Raw genomic sequence first — 18,430 nt, 5'->3', positions numbered from 1 at the left:
AAGTTTCCATTGCACTCCATGGCATTTTGTTTTGTGAACTCTTCACCTCAACCAAGTAAGAAAACCTTTTTAAAAAAAATATTCACATCTTAAATTCCATATATATTTTTGTCTTCTCCATACATTCAACCCAACCACCATTAAATCGTGAGGTTATAATAACACTGTTACCCAAAGATAATCAGAAGTGTTGAAATAAACAAAATGTAAATTTTCAGCATAAAGCAAAAATAGCAGCAGAAATTGGAGGGTTTTGTCAAGTTTGAAAAATAACTTTTATAAAAAATAAATAAATAAAAATCCAGGAAACAGACTCAAACTTGTATTTCTTACGATCTGAATCACAAATGAACCTCGAAAGTATTGATAATTTCTGTGATTGGTAGGCTTTAGGACAGCCAGCACATGCTGTTCTCACTACTGGCATCGCCCACGTCTGTAGTCCCCATCAGTTACTGATGAGGGGGCTCAGGAGAAGATGTCTGTGGTAAAATGGTGCAAAAAAAACAAACCATGATAATTCCAAAAATAAAAATACTCTATTGAGTCCTGGTAACATTTATTTAAATTGTTGAGACTAAAGTTTGATCTAGAAGAGGTGTCAAACTCAGAACCTCGAGGGCCGAAGCTCGACACGTTTTCCACGTCTCCTTCCACTGAATGTCCTGATGGTTCATCACCACGTTCAGCACAAAGCCAGATAACGAGCTGCTCATTGCAATCAGCTGTGTTGAAGCAGGGAGACATGCAAAATGTGCAGGGCTGCATGCGGCCCTCGAGGACTTTAGTTCGACACATGTGAGAACCACAGCAGCACTGGGTTTATACAACAATCGTGAGGGTAGTCAAACCCTTGCTCTGTTTGAAGTATGCAATCATGAGACTTGATTAAAAATATTAAAATAATTGGGAAATTTGTAATCAATTAATCAAAATGTATTTCATTTAAATAACATTTAATTGCAATTTGATAGAAAAACAACATTTCTTTTTAAATTCAAACTGACTGGGAGATAAAGAAAGTGACTTGCAACATGATGTAGATATTTAATCAACTAAATACTGTTTAATAACAGATTTTGACTTCTAATGTTGACACTATATGCTGTTTGAACATGTTGTAATGTTGCCTTGGGGCCATGAACCTTTGGCTAGATGCTTAGCATTGAGATGATACTGAAATGTCCTTGGTGATGTGTAAATCGTGTTGTTCTTTTACCCTCTTGCATTGCTTTTCTTCTTTTAAACAGAAGCTTTCCACTCATCAGGCCAAACAAAATGCCGTCATCTATTTCATCCAACAAATCCCTCAGCTTGCTACTGTTGATAGCCACTTTTCACGTGGAGATTTGTTGTCTCTTACATTTTTAGGATGCACTGTGGATTGTTCTGTCTTGAAGTGTGAAAATTATCGAAGAGTATTAGGGGAATTGAAGAAGAAAACCTGTGTGATTCAGAAAAAAATGTGAAAATCAAAATCGTGCATGTCAGCTGTACTCGTATATGTAGCAATGTACATTAATCTGTGGGACTGTTGTGAAAGTGTCAGCATAAGTAAAGTGTCTTCATGAAATGGTAAATTTTTCCTTTGGAAAACTATGGACAGATTATTCCAATCGCACATTAACACGAAGGTGCCAACCCTACAATAAACCAGGTAAGACAAGAATAGTTGCCAGTCCTCCACTAAATCATGATTATTAGTTCCCCTTTTTGAGACCTACTCAGCTATTTTTATGACTTTGAAAGAGGTCCGAGCAAGGATCAATTAAAAGGTGCCTTGAAGAAACGATACATTTCACACTATAAATCAAACCCTCTTTGGCAATGATCCTATTAAACACTGTAGCTAGCAATAACAACAGCTTTAAAGGGAATGGATTGATTGATTGAAATAATTTAATTAACAGTTCCCAGAGGAGATTTAAGGCTCAGAGAAAAGCCTGAACAAAAGTAAAATATCTCCAGCCGGCTGCTGGGCTGCAGGTAAATTAAGTATAAAAATTGTCAATAAAAATCCAATGTTCCTGTCTCCCACAGCAACTACCTGCAGTAAAATAGTCAAACTAAAACACCAGCCAGGCACAGGATAAAAGTGAACATAATTTCCTCTTGTGTGTCATTATGAACCAAAAATAGTTCTTGTCCTCAACAAATTTGACATGTATTCACATAGTGAATCAAGTCATATCTCGATTGTGTTGTCAGAGTGGAGACTGAAGCTGTTGTTTTGTCAGTAACTGTTTTTAATGCTTGTTACTTGATGCCGGAGGGGGATGATGTGACGGTGTCTTCTGGTATATCATATGCCAACTGTTGTTATACCTCAATACAAAATATAAAAAGGAAAAGCACCATATGTGTCCATGTTTCCAGCCTGATGGATGTCAACTTGTGTTTTTTATTGTTTCTTTGTGACCTCAGGCACGTCACCTCATGACTAAACACATTAGAAGAGGAACAGTGGGTCTTAACGTCAGGGCATGTTAGTGGGTGATGGCGACGGTCAAGAAAGAGAAGCTCTTTTTTCACATGTTATATGCACATCCTGCTCCACCTGGACATTGCAGCATGTCATGACATTAGCTTTCGGTCACAACGAGCATTATCTAACATTTTCAGTGAGTGAATCATAATACTGAACATGATGTAACCAACCCCTTTGAATGAGACCGAAGTATGGACTGACCTTTATCATTCCTAATTCTGTGATGCTAGTCAGTTCAAAGCAACAGGCCTCGCAGAGCCTCATCTGAAGGCCTTTTCAAGAACCAGCAGGAAAAAAGTCCTGAATCATTGAGTGACACAAACAGTGTCCGTGGTGTGTGCACTCATAAAGCCAATATTCCCACTGTTTTGCATATTGAAGCTTCTCTTTGCCAAATGCCCCAGGTTCTGTCACAACTGTGATCCTCTCTCCGGAATGAAAAGCAAAACAAGAAGATCATGGGTTTACACATAAAATGTCAGCATAATAAAAAATGCAATCTAAAGTTCTATTTTAAAAGTTGTCTTTAAATGAAAAGAATGATGTATGAGGAAACCCGAAATAATTTAAAATACATCACAACACTGGCGCAAGCACTTTTTGTTGCATCAGGTCAACGTGAGAGAAAAAGAGCAGAAAACAAAAGTATTTTCAACAAATAATGCTTCGGTGAATTAATGCAAAGCCTGGACTTATAAGGAAATGCAGAGAGAGCCAGGTAAACAAACAGTTCATTACAATAATTTCATCTGTTTGCATTGGCTCAGGCTTCCTTAGGTGATCATGTATATTTTAGGGGTTCATTGGAAGTGGGAGCACATCAGCCTGGAGAGGACCACATGGCCTTGTGGCTCCACATGAGTGTGTCTCTGCTTGCAATAACATAACATAACATAACATAACATAACATAACATAACATAACATAACATAACATAACATAACATAACATACCATATAACATAATTTGTATGAGGCAGAACCATGTCCAGTATAACATGTTAAAGAAGCGGCTGAGGAGCATTCGGAGCAAAACCACCAGGCTCAGGAACAGCTTCTTCCCCGAAGCTGTGAGACTAGTGAACTCGAGCCATGTTCCATAGACTCCCACAATTTTGCACTACAACACTTTACACTTTACATTCCTGCTCTTGTATATTTGTATATATTTTTACGCTCTATATATTTTATTTTATTACTGGCTTACCGGGACCTGAGTCCAAATTTCGTATCATTTCTTTCTTTTGATATGACAATAAAGAATCCTTGAATCCTTGAATCCTTGAATCCTTGAACTTTGAATTAAACCGTAACCAGCAAATGGTGTCATTTCAGAAGCAAGCCCAGTGTCATTCAGCCCATCACCGGTTCAACTTTCATCGTGCCAAGAGTCAGTTCCACTGAAGGGCAAAAACTTTTTTTTTAAATTTATTTCAGATCCATTCAATAAGAAGCAGAATCATTACAAGGCTTTATTTTTCTTTTCTTTTTTTCCAATGGATTTACACTCCCATCTGATAGATGGCGGTAGTGTGCTTTTTTGCCAACAGTCCATCAAACCAAGGAAGGGGATTTTTTTTTTTTTTTCCAAAATGTTTAAAGGACTAACTGCTAACCAATCTGCACCTTATTGAGTCACTCTACCCTTTTCATTTCTTACAATGCAGTTTTTTGTTTAATCATCAGTTTACCTGCCACCAACCTGGCAACTCAAGAAGTAGATGTGAGTGGGAGCAACTCTGGCAGACCTGAAAAGAGGACAGGCTTCTGGACAAGCGTTTCACCCTGAAGGACCACTGAAGTGTAAGCAAAAGCTGGCCTAATGATTTATTTGGCTTGTATTTCCAGTTTGGATGAACTGGCCTGTAAGTTTTGAGCACTGCAATGACGAGCAATGAATTATGCCTACAACAAATTTTATTATAGTGGTATTCTTTCACATGCTGAGTGATAATTGGAATATTGATCAGTGCATGGTGTGCTTGGTTACTAATTTTGCCCTGGTGTAACATTCCTGGAAACAGAAATATGCAAGTGTTGGTTTTCAAGGGTTAAAGGACAGACAGCATGTATCTAATCAACTGTGGTACAACCACTTATTTAATGATGTGGTCTCAGTTTCATTTCTTGGAGATAAAGCATTTTAAATGCCGTTCAAGTCAATGAATATGAATTAGTAAGCGCTATCATTGAAAACCTTTATGAGATAAATAACTCCAAACATAAACTGTTTAAACCTAGGGACACTGGGGGAGACTTAAAAGTTTGTGAATTTAAAGAGAAATTAGCTCAATTTATCAGTGTAGTTTGAACTTTCATTGTTGTGAATTAATTTGCACACTATCAAATGAAGCTGCCCAGTTAAACCACAGATGTACGAGTAAATGGATGCTTGCAACAATTCTTTTAGAAAATAAGTGCACACTAGTCATTAACTGGGCATGAAGGGCCCTTTGTAAGAGGCACAACTGAGGGCCCAGTAGAGAAGTGTCAGACATTCTCTGCAGAGACAGCAGAGCTTTACACAGGGACCGCCCTCTCCACAGCACTCCATCCATCATGCCCTTATGGTACACCGGCTCGATGAAAGTCGCTGTTGAATAAAGGGCATTTGACAGCTTGCCTGGAGTTTGCCAAATGGCACCTAAAGGAGTCCAACAGCACAAGGAGTAAACATTTAGAGGTCTGTTGGGACACAGATTTAATTACTTGGTGTGGATGCAGACCAGTACAGCTGGCAAAAAAAATATTGAGTAAACTGTATAGTGGATATAATGTCATCCTGGTGGCAATGCCTCGTGGCGGCAGCAGGATGCATAACAAGGTGCTGAGGTTCAGAGTGGAATGAAGTTCTTGATAAGAAATGCCAAGGCAATGTCTGCATGGCTTTTGAATAAGTCCTTGAGTTTTCATAAAAGATCACATTCAAACCAGGGACTCGGTAGAAGATTAGTTTTATAGACCCTCCTCTTCGATATGAGAAGAAGGTCAACAGGAATAAGTGCAACCATCAAAGTGTGTGAACCTTGCTCGAGGAACACTTAAGGAACATCCAAGATGCTACAGTGTGAAGGATGGCTTTTAATAATGAACATCCCAACCAATAGAGGATTGTTTGTGTGTGTTTCGACATCTGTAAATGCGTCTGCCCATTAATTGGATTCTTCCCAACACGATTTCTGTCCATGAATAGGTTTCTATATTTTCTTGGTAACTTCCACACAAGTCTATACCTGACTGCAATTTTTAATGGTAAATGTTTAAGCCACCATGCCCAACTAAGAACACACATGTAACATTCAGCCATTAGGTGAGTGTGCTAACCACTACACCATCAACATTGATTCTCAAATATCTATTGATTAATACTGATTAAAATGGTCAAGGTTTTGTCACTTTGCCTCATTTTTTGTGAATGCAATCGTTTTTAAAGATTTTTAACCAGGATAGGACTTTTTACATGCAAACTTACTATCTTATACGAGAGTTTAAAAAAAAATGAATTTTAAGATAAATCAGGTCAACACCACTTCACCCAACAAAATTAAATTACATATTAGAGCTTTTGGCAAAGGTGTTTTTTGGGCAAAGTGGATTGAACCTGGAGCCTGATTGACCTTCTCAGTGTAGAGGTAGCATGCTCTCACTGTGCTTTATGAGTGTTATTTATCCAGATTTTCTTTCACACCTGGGTGGCATTCTTATCACATCATATCAATCAGCCATAGATGTGAATCCATGTTTTTCTCATTTAAATGCTCAATTGACTTTGCTTCTGTTTTTTCTAATGCAGCTGTGTCTATGCGCTTCACATGATCAGTCACATACGCCCATCAAGCCATTCATTAAACACAAACGCACACCACTGGTGACAGTTGCCATGGAAGGCACTTGCACTCCAGTGACACATCGGTCGGTTGAGCTGGAGAACTGAACAGTCTGTTGGCTCCAGTCTTGATTAAGTGAGAAATATCACGTCTGAAATTTGAGATGCTTGATCCAAGGAGTTGGTGATTTCAAGGTTTTGCCAAATGGGTAGTTTCTTTCGCTCCTTCACCCATGAAGTGATTTTGGCATGTATGATGTTGTGATTTTCTGCTACACTGAAGAGCTGCATGTGATATGATTTCCTCACTTGCATTCCATTTTGCCTGAAAAGCTCTTTGGTGTGAAATTGAGATTTTATTTTATTTCAGTTTTTTGTCTCTTATGTTGAAATTTCAAACAAATCAAAGAGAGGAGTCGGTACTGTATGTTCCAAACAATACCATGTGCAACTTGGGAGTAGTTAAAACATCTATAAATCACACTGGTGTATAAGGGGCATTATGTCCATATGTAACTGCACTATCGATAATCCTTAGCTTTGGGAGTTGTATTGAAGTGCAAAATAACTTTCAACTGAACACAAAACTTTACTTGATATGAAAAACTGATTGCCTCACCTTTTTTTTTGTTTGGTATCATTACACAACAATACTCTAATTTGAAAACAGTGACGAAGGAAGACCTATTTTCTCTGTGCGTGAAGTAGCACATGGGTAATATATTCTTGTGTTTATAAACCCCACCAAGCAACTTCCGCTCTACAATTCTTCATACTTTACACTAATAACTTTGCATGGAATGAGAGAAACAAAATCCATTCAATAGGATTTGTCAAAGCAATTTTGCAGCAAGGAGTATAATGCCACAGAACAAAAGCTTTACTAATGACATCATCATTTAGTTGAAATTATCGAGGAGTTATTTCATCAAATTAAGGACAATATTTTTTTGCTTTGGCTTAATTAGTTCAGCAGTGAAACAAGTGAACCACAACAGTGTCATAGTGTCTCTATGCACTGAGAGCATTTACGGAATTGATAATGATATTCTTGTTAGCTCTTATGTTGGAATGGCGTTTTCGACATCCATGCATGCCATGCACAATAAATGCCAGTGAAATGCCATAAATTAGATTGCTGTGGCCCAGCACTGGTTTCTTCGTGAATAATTTAGATGGTTTGGCCCTGTTATGATGGAGTAGGTAGGACAAGTGATCAACTTGTATCAGGATTTCCTTCTAAAGAAAGATGAAACATATGCTACCACACTGTTATTTTATTCAAATGGGGTGAATAATTCTCGTAAATTAGTCCAGTTGTATGCTGCATTATTTTTCTCCACTTACAGGAGGTTGTCTTCCATCCAGTTTGTAGATGATTTCACTTGTGAAAGGCCTCCAGATTGTTTGTGTGTGTGCGCGTGCGTGTGTCTGTGTGCGTATGCGTGTACTGTATATGATGGCCTCCCAATGGATGATGCCACTACAGCTCATTTGGCTGAAAACAAGACATACAATCATCATAATAAGCTGTAGCCCATCAGGAAATGTGGCGTTTTTGTTGGGCAGAACCCCACAGACCATAATACAAATGTAAACCTCATCTGGTTCCATGAATGACTAAATCGTCTGCACCTCCCTTTACACCAGCAGCCTGGAGAGAAGGTAAAACCCCTTTCCAAGTATTAATTAGAGGGCATCGCACTGCAGCCTCCTCCCACCTCCTCCATGCCAGACGTGACTATTAGCAGTGAAGTAATTAAAAGTGGCACAGACATATGAAAACCTTACTAATGACTCCATAAACCTTTCATTCTGGGACTATCAGCTGCTCACCCAAGTGGAAGGAGTTCATTGTGCCGCACTGAGAACTCAAGAGCTGGTGAAACGGTCATACCACTGCCCAGGAGACGGGGAGAGGATTATAAACTGTAAACCAAATCTTTCAAATTAACAAGTAGAGGGAGGCAAATTCCCTCTCCTGTAAGCATTTTTGTTTACTTTAGTTGCAACGTGGTTCATCATTTCAAGGTTGTTGGCCTTTTTGTTTTTTGTTTTTTAAATGGCTTTGTTTCATACACAACTCTTTCTCAGTTCAACTACTAAAACATGTATCCAAATGACCTGGGCTATATTGAACATTCCCGAAAATGTATTTTAGCCACTGCAAACAAAATTATGTTTACTTTAAAATATTCATTCCAAAATGACAAAATTTGAGAAAATATCATATCATTCACTTGGCAAACTTGTACTCTAACATAAGCTTGTGCACTGTCAATTCCAAGTAATCAAATTATTTAGGGCCTTGCTTAGATCAGATTCACATGCACGAGTCAATGGACAGTAACAACAATGGCAGCCTTCAGAGTGGCACGACTCCTCCTCCATATTTTCCTGGGACTTGGTAGTTTTATAGTTGACGGTCACAATAATAAATCATGAACATCATTTTCAAAGTGTTGCCACGTAAATGTGTGGGGTTTCTACTGCTTCTACACTTTACTCCTACAATACAAGCACATGCTTGTCAAATTAATCATGGATTTTTCCAAATGGATATCAGTGTCAATGTGGGTGTGGTTGTCTTTCTCTGTATAATAGCCCTGTGATGGACTGGCACTCTGTCCTTGGTGTGCTCAACCTTTCTCCAGGGAACTCCGGCAACCCGAGCCTTGATAAAACATGTGAAATGAATTAATGGATGGGTAGCTATCAAAGTCCTCTGCATCAAATGGCCATCCAGCCACACACACCGAGTCCAACTGGGTATCATTCGCACATAGATTTCTGGTTTAGGGCCAAATGTCATCATTCACATTAAGTGTGAGTTGGACATAATTAATTAGTCACAGTAGCCATCATAGATAAACACAGTCTACTGGACCTTCCCTCAAGGCATTTGTCTGAAACTTTGGACTCGCATGTCAGCAAACCATCTGGTGTATTCATTAGTTCTACTGTAACTTCAGATTACAGCCACTGATTTTTAATTAAAAACAAGTTTCCTGACTTGTTGAATTACTTTTTTTTGGAACACTTCATATAGCAGGATGTCAGCGCAACAAGAAACTGACCTGCTGCAATGTGTTCTACAGCATCCGTGACAGCTTCCACTAATTTTTGCTGCAGGGCTTAACTTATATTTTAAGTTTATTTGCACATAGTCACATATTTATTAAAACAGGCTGTATCAAAAGATTGCAGGCTCCAATTTCCACCTCCCTTTGTCTTTATGCTGAAGTGTCCTTGAGCAGGACACTGAACTCCCAGTGGATGGATTGAGAGCCTTGCATGGCGTCGTTCTCCATTGATGTGTGAATGGGTGAATGTGATTAATGGTGTGAAGTGCTTTGGGGACTGCTCAGGCGGTGGAACAGTTCTTTATAAGTATAATCCATATTCATAAGTAAACTCCGAAATGAGAGAAATATGTTCGGAAATACTAAGTTAGCCAAGTTTCAATATATTTGGAGAAATATCTCCCCTTAAACGTGTTTTCATACATCTTTTCCATATATCCAGAGCCACCAGCATGTGACCAGCAGTGAACGTCCATCCATCCATCTTCTGGACCTGCTTTCCCCAGACTACGGCCTTGGGGACTGGTGCCTATCAAAGCTGACAACGGATGAAACACAAGGTACATCCTGAACAGGCCACCCATCCATCACTGGACCAACACTGACATGCCCATGTTCACACCGAGAGACAATTTAGAGCAAGAGTAGAGTAGAGTAGAGGTAAAATAACACACATGGCTTTAGCGAGGGAGGATGTTTGAATACTAGCAAGAAGAATACAAAGCCAGATAGGTATATGTCTGATTTGTTGCATTATGACTTGAGGGGAGTGAGTTGGTGAGGAGTTTCTTCATTTCTCCTCATTATAATGACATGGAGGTGAGATTGGCTTTCGTCCACACTGAACTATTTCAGCGACAAATGGAAACATACTGCTAAATTAATTTTGATGGCCCACAAAAAATATTTTTCAAGGTAATTAATTAGTAACATTATCACTGACAATGGTGATGGGTTTTGCCCCTTGGCCTTGGACAAGCACCTTGGGGGGGCTCGTTATTGTGCTTTTTTACAAGCTTGTTGATGACATCATCATTATATTCAGGTATGTTGAAGCAGGGAGAGAGCTAAAACATGCAGGACAGTGGCCCTGGAGGACTGGAGCTGGACAGTTACAATTTAGAATTACAAAACTCAAGCAATTTCTCAATGGGGATGACAAAAAAGTTGTATCTTGTTTGAAAAATTTTGAATGTGAAATGAGTAATTATTATCCGTTTTTTTTTTCAATGTCTTTAAAACGTGACGTTTGGTCTTTAAAATAATTACCTCGGGTTTTGGGGTCAGCGGTTTAATCACTGCTTTCAGCAGTGACAAATTAGCAATTAGGGGAGTTTTTCTACATTTTGCCCTCCAAGGTAGAAGGAAAATAGAGGGACCAAGTTAAAGTGTCAAAAGCTAACAAAAGACCAAGGGTTATGACCAAGGACATGATATTAATGATGCACCATGCTAGCATCAGGCTTGTAACACATTTTTAGCAGTTCATCTTGGGAAGCAGCCCGACACATTATTCATGTAGTTATATGAATCAGAATAAGAATTTCTTTATGGTCATTGTAACAGGTACAACGAAATTTCATAGAAAGTTTGGGGGAAAGAAGGACAACATGAGGTGAGGAGAGGAGGGAAAAAAAGGCAGATTACAGACTGTGCTCCTTAGAGCACAGTCTGTAATTGGGGGAAAAAAATCCACCTCAGGCACATTTAGCATCAACACAGACAGATTACAACATATTTCTCGAGACAGCACTTAGGGATATGTGAAGGGTAGTTTTGCAGCCCGCCGCTGGGAGGAGATGTTTTGGCGCACAGCCCTTCGGGCGCGCAGCCATAGACTCCGCCCACAGCCTCTACTGGGGGTTGGGGGAGGGGGCGCAGCAAAGACGGTGAAGGGTGCTGGTAAAATTCCAGTGGGCCAGAAAGGGAGGTTAGGAGAAGGGGAGGAAGGGGTGGGGTGGGGGGGGCAGAGCCTTCGTTCCACACTCACATCCAGGAGAGTTGAAGACAAAACACCAGCCTTGGCGACTGGGTGTCTGGGAGTCCGAAATGTAGATTGGGTTTGTTTTCGTTCAGGCGCTTCAGCTTTATCTGTCGACCTTGAGTGTCTCTGGTCTCCAATGCTGCTCCAATTGTGGCAAGATTTTAGCTTCCCAACCGAGTTCGAATATCCTCCAAGATCGATCCAATTTCGCGTATACGTTCAAGAGTCGTACTCTTGAGTTCGTTTATCACATGAGTCTGAGCGTTCAAAGCTCGGCACAGTTCTTCAGTGACGGTAGGCAGCCTTCCCAATGCGGCTGCCCGTGTCTTCTCAACTTTGCGATAGATCAGAAAGCCGCCAGCCCCAATCAGCAGCATACCTGCTATCATGAATTCCAATATGTAGAGGTCCTCCACATCCTCGATGGAAAGAATGGCCAAACACAGTGACCTCCAGGAACCCCAGGAATCCAGCATGTATCTGGCTGCAAACGTCCCATCGGGACATGCGGGCTGTCCTTTGCCCGATCTTCGTGTCGTAAAAATTTGGTCAGTCGCATTGAGAGACCAGCTGATCAATCCCATGGTTCAGGTTAAATTCGCATGGGGGTGTCAAGAGAGGCTCTTGTTAGATCTGACACGAGACAGTACAGGACGGGAGCAGCAAGCGGGGAAGATGAGGGGGAGAGGAGAGAAGAGAGAAGCGTTTGCCTTCGCTGAGACCCGCAGTAGAATGTTAAAAAAAAGGTTTTTGCTTTTAATTGTGCACTATTAATCATTTATTTTACTCCTCTCCAAATATTTAAATAATAATGTCACTATCACCAGACAAAACAGGCTGAGAAGGAGCCATGTATTATACGCTGTATATTTGTGCATTAAAATCTTAGTAAACTGTTTTACATTAGAGATACATTTTTCAGAGAAAAACCTCATGGGTTTTTCATGTGGCCTTTTGGGAAGGCGAAATGGTCTCCAGCAGCTGATGTAAACTTGACTTTGACTTCAACAACAGATAAACTGAGAGCAGACTATGGTGCATGATCGAAAAGCTTTTGTCATCACATTTGTATCACGATGGGGAGACAGCTAAAACTGACACTTTCATAACTACTTTTGCACACAGTAAAAGTGATAGATGTGGCACTAAAATACTATCCCCTGTGTCATTGATCATTCACAGTAATATCATTGTTGTTGTACCATGTCTGTAAATACAAACAGATGTGCCACTTTGGAATTGCCCATTGCAAAGACCCTGCTGTTGTTTGGTGTTGCCTTCTGTTTTTTATTGGACAGGTTGTTGTCTCGGTCAGCTTGCCGTGTCTTTGTTGGCGCGTCAGAAGAAGCAGCAGTTGTTTGTCATTTGTATAGTCCCTTTGCTCTTGTTTCTGATACAACATGCCTCAATGCACAGTTGAACATACCTATGTATGAAATGTGGGTATTCACATTGAAATATATTAACTGAAATGACATTACACTCACAAATACACTCTTTACGATCACCTTAAGGCCAGGTTGAGAGCTCATCAGATAACCTTTGCCCGTGTTTAAGGCCAACTTGTTAGTTTTTCAAATGGAGTAAATATATCTATTTGTTAACATAACAATGGTTAAATTGGTAAATAATGTTTCAGCATTCCTTACTGTGAAGTGCATAGGTAGGTGTGGATTTCATAGAAAACAATTTAGTTCTGTCAGACTTACAAACCACAAAGACATGAAAATCAGGAATGAAATGGCACTTTTTATGCAAGGCAGGGAAAGCTAACTGAATATAAAATAATTTCCCTTGCGCAGTCATTCATTCTTACCTCATTGAAAATTTTGTGGGAGATTCTGGCCTGACATGTCTGACAGGGCTTTTCAGCTCCTTCCACAAAATACTAAAGGAGGAGAAATCTGTCAGATGAATAGTGTGAAATTCCACCGGCAGCATGGCAAACAATAGAACAAGAGATTTGTTTTGAGACGTGCAAGACAAATGTAAAGTATTAATTTACATAATGCCTACAATGGTGTAGTAGCAAGCTGCTGGAAATGCGAATGCAGTAATCTTGACACATAATGCCCTCCATTGGTATTCTACCTGTAGATTTCCTGTATGGCATGTGTGCCGTGCATGCAAGCAGCACTTCACAAGGCCCTCTGCGATATCCGTGTCGTCATTGTATCCTCTCATGCAGGAGTGATCCCTGTTTCAGTCAGGATTCAGATGGAGTCTTTGATCCATATTCTGGTGATTGATCAAGGCACTTTAACCTAGAGGGCCCCACTGTGTCCTCAGTCGACCCACAGCTTTCTCCATCACGTTCACTTAAAGCAATGGCTCCTCTTGGCGTGAAAAATGGAGGGCATTTAGAGGGATGGAGGAGGCAGCCCCTCTGCCACTGTGCCTCAAACAGTGCGCAGGAGTGGGTGTAGCTCTGTAATGGATGTAAGGTGGAAGACATGTATGAGAGAGAAGATGCATCGCTGCTGGTGTTGTTCGCTTAGATCATCAGCTATCAGCGGACCGTTTTAGACTTTTTATGTTGTGGAAGCAATGAAACACACGAGCTATCAAAAGGGCCGCATAGTAGCACATTTGCATTTGTTTTATTTCCTGTGCCGCCATGTGTGTTATCCTGTGAAGAAGTGATATTATTCCAACCAGTCCGTTAAGTGATTTCTGGCCCATGAAAACCATAAAATCCTTCCACAAAGGTATGCTAATGAGAATGCTTGTGCTCAAAGGAAGACCACGGAACGATTGTCATTCCTGTATAACTGTTTGTGTGATAAATGTTCTGCAAATAGTCAATTAAATAACTCCTGTTCAAATATCTCACAATACTTGAACCACAAGTGCAAAGGAGTGTGCAAGTTAACTGTTTCGCATCTTTCTGTATTTAAATGAATTTGTTCCAGCTTCTTTTCAAAGTCTAAAGATGTATTTGTTATGTAAGGTTTGGTTCAGTTGATTGATCTTCACACGATAATGTTTTCAAGAAAAAAATGCTGTCAACTTTTGTCGCATTTTGCTGCTCATTTTACACAAGAAAAGTAGTTTCTAGAGCAAAGCTTTTTTGTGTATACAGGGAGACTTAAGTATTCATTGGTCCTCCACATCCACACCACAGTCACAATAGTCAGTTCTGAACATGTGATTGTACATCAACAATAACATTGAAGGACTCCAACATGTTGTTTGTGCGCTCGGTTGGAAAATGTTTCTCCAGTAAAGTGTACATTTAATCTGCCACCATCTGGATCACATGGCGACTTTTCTTTAATGCACCAGATACTGAGTGAACCTATATGATGAAGCAAAACAGTTTGTTGGTGCTTGAATGTGTTCAGTGTACTGTTCTCTTGATAGTTGCATCATTTTCTCTGTTTCTGCTGTTTTCTTGTGTATGGTGATCCTTTTCAAAGGGTGGCTGTCTTGCTCGTGTGTGCCTGTGCTTATATTCGAGTCAGCTATGTTATGGGCTGCCTTCCTTTTATGTCAGCTCAAATCAGCACTTTCACCCTTGGAGATCTATCCATCAATCTATATATCCATCTTCGATAACACTTAGTCCAACTTAAGGTGGTGATTTGCTGGGGTCGATCCCTGTTGACATTGGACAGAGGACAGGGAGCATGCTGGACATGTAACCTGCAGCATGAGTTCTATAAAAGCAGCTAACAGAAAGGCTTGTACACCAATCGATTCATTATTTTGATGGCCAAGATCGGTGTTGCCAGTTTGCCTGATATTAATCAAGTGTCAAACTATTTAGTTTTTACTTGAAAACAGATAATAGTGCAGCTCTAATGTGCCATATTTTTTGACCACCTCTTTTTTTTAAGTTGTTTGAAATGTCTCTCAACAGTACCAACACTATTTCTAAGGTAAGATGAGACACAATGTCTAAAAGTGGACATTCAGTCAAAACACTTAGTCTCTCCCTTTTCCTCACACACTTTCTTTCTCTCTCTCCATCTCCAGTCAGTCCATTGGAGTCTTGTTTGTCAGTTTTAGTCACAATTAAACACAACATTGTTCTGCAAAGCGTCTCAAATTAACTGTTTTCTTATTTTTGAATTATTCTAAAAGAAAGTCAAAGCTTTTTAGATATACTGTATCTCCATCTCACTTTACCAGCCATTGAGGACTTACTTGTTGTGTTCTTTTAAAAGAATGCCATTCTCTCCCTCCAGTGGCCACCGGTTTGTATGTGAATTTCTTCCTGACCAACCAGGCCAGTCAGTGTGTTTCCATGTTCTGTGTGGCCCCACAGTAAATGTACTTTACACTGAGACACCGCTGAATATCTCCCACCCAACTTTAATAACAGAGAAAAAAAACATACGAAATCACATTCACCAAGTTCTGATTCACGCAGTATTACCCAACACTTAAAATCTTAAATGTCAGGGACAAATTCTTTTTATTCCTGTGGTCTACTTACAGTGACTGTAAACTTTTAGTCTGGAATAAACTTGTATTTGCTTTTCCAGCACATTTAACAGTGCAGCCTTATCTACCCACTCTTACTAAAGGCAAGTGTGACCTATTGATGTGCAAGTTTGAATGAATCGTTCAAAACCCGTGAGTCACTTTACTGAACTGTGACTTAGGAGTTATCACTTTCATTAACTGGTTAACTGAGTTATTCTTGCTAAAGCTGAAAGATGGAGAATTAATATGTTCATTAACCTACCTGGTGACCTCATTAGTCTGATTCCTTAGTCCCGAGTTTCTTTTCTGGCCCATTGCTTAGAGGCAGGTGAAGCTGGGCAACTTTTGAAAAATTCTTTGGTACATTCCTGTGTTGGTTTCGGAGAGGTGATGAAACACTAAACTACCTGGAACAGGTTGTGCCTCAACTGCATCTTGAAGCTCCTATTCTTCCTTCACACACAGTAGGTGTGTTAATATTTGCTGCACCTGGGTGCTCTGAAAGGGAGATTTTTTTTTTTTCAGTCAAACTAAATGCAGTACATTTCTTTTGGCTGTTGCACTGCTCACAGAGTTGGCACGGACCTGCCTGGTACCAACGAAGGGATTTACAAAGCCTTTTCAATCACTGGGCCTCCACTGAAGTTGTTCACCCAAGAACTGTGAAATCTGCGTGGTCAAAGAAGCTGGCAGGTGCTGCGGCCTGTGTGTCGTTTGATTAGTATGAAAAGCAAGGAATCTTTGTCTTTCCAGGAAAACAGTTTCCCTCATAACTGAACACCTGTCCATATTGACTGATGTTTACAACAGAGGTAAGTTTTGTCATGTAATGCCAACACCTTTTGGGGAGGTGTTTTGAGGCGATGTACAATAACTATGGCTAAGTACCAAATTACATATTTTAATGCATAAAAATGTGATTCACTGCACATTTATCAACCTACCTACTTGCATAGAGCTGGAATGAGTTTGGCTCAGGCCAAACACAACTGAGCACATAGTCACCAATGGGAATCGTCACGTTTTACATAAACAACCATGAAAATGGAAGCTTAGTGCTGTGTGATATAGGCAAAAGTTTATATCCTGATAATTACACACACACACACACACACACACACACACACACACACATATATATAGATATAGTTTGTTTTTCCTTAAAATAATGGGCAGGAATTGGAAAACCATGTGAATCAAAGGCTAATGCGTGTCACTTTCTGGTCACTACAGAAACACGGACTCTTGTAATCTTTGCTCACAGGATCGTCTTTTATTAGTCCGGACAGAACTGGGAGCATTGCAGCTCCATGAGCTTGGAACCAACTATAAAAACCCCTGAAACTCAATGACCTGGTTTCACTGGACTCTTTTAAATAGATGCTTAATGACTTGGAGACAGACACATCTGTCTGCAGATGTTTTGAATAATGGACTTAATTTTAATTTGTGCATGCTTTTTTAATGTATTGACATTTTTGTTATGTTTTCTGAGTTTTATTTGCCCGTTTTGTCAGGAACCTTAATTTACTGCTGCTTGTTTTGGCCAGGACACTCTTGAAAAAGAGATTTTTAATGTCAATGAGGTTTTTATCTGGTGAAATAAAGGTAAAAATCAAATAAAAAAAACCTAAAAACCAAATAAGAAATTGTTATAAAACTATTTCAAGCTTTTTTGTCAATACAAACTTAGTAAAGCTCTTTTTCAGAGTAGAACAGCCAGGAGGCCTCGTGGCTGGACCTGTAAAAACACTATTGCATTACTTACTGCACTACCATATATTTTAAATCATATTGGTCCAGTTGATATTTGTTTGCAAAGAAATAAAACAATAACATAAAGTGCCTACTGTTTAACAAGTAAAATTGCTGAAAAAAAATACAATTAACTGAGGTTTAGGTTTTGAAATTTAGAATACAGGTTTGTCAGCTGATATGAAATAAACACTCAAAATCACTTGACAGCAAAACCTTTAAAATAGCATTTTTTTTTCAAGCTAGTGAACTCTTTCAGGCCTGAGACATGATCTCTTACATGTAATCATGTTCCCACTGGCAGTGAAGACCCACTCAGATGGAGAACTGGTGGTGGGAGTACACGTTTTGCCACAAACAGGAAGTTGACCTCATACTCCATCATGCAAGATTATCTTTCTCTGCATCCAGGTGTTGGTGCTACTGGTTTCTTGAAGTAGCTGGACAAACTCTTCTTTACCTTCTTGGTTGCAGGAAGCCCAGGTTTATCTGCAGCAGCTGCAGGGACAGTTGATGGTGATGAAATGGACACTACTGATGCTGCTGGTTCACCTTCCGCCACTTGGTGCTCCATTTCTGCAACAGTTCTTGTGTGGTTGATTCTCTCTTCCTTCATGTAGGTGGTTTAAATCTGTTGGTTGAGGAGTGTAGCCATGTCGAGCAGCTTTTCAGTGTCGTCATCATTTGTGTTTGAAGTAGTTCACGTCTAGTGAGCGGGGGACTCATCGTCTCGAGACTTGAGAATTTCTTGGTTGAAGAGGTGCAGTACAGGTTTAACATATGACACACTACACACATACTTCTCTCCAGACAAGGCATCTGTGAATTCCATGAGAGGACTCAATGCCTTGTCCATGGAATCCAG

Source organism: Blennius ocellaris, assembly GCF_963422515.1.
Source record: "Blennius ocellaris genome assembly, chromosome: 15".
Lineage (NCBI taxonomy): Eukaryota > Metazoa > Chordata > Actinopteri > Blenniiformes > Blenniidae > Blennius > Blennius ocellaris.
Note: the sequence above shows the minus strand (reverse complement) of the source record.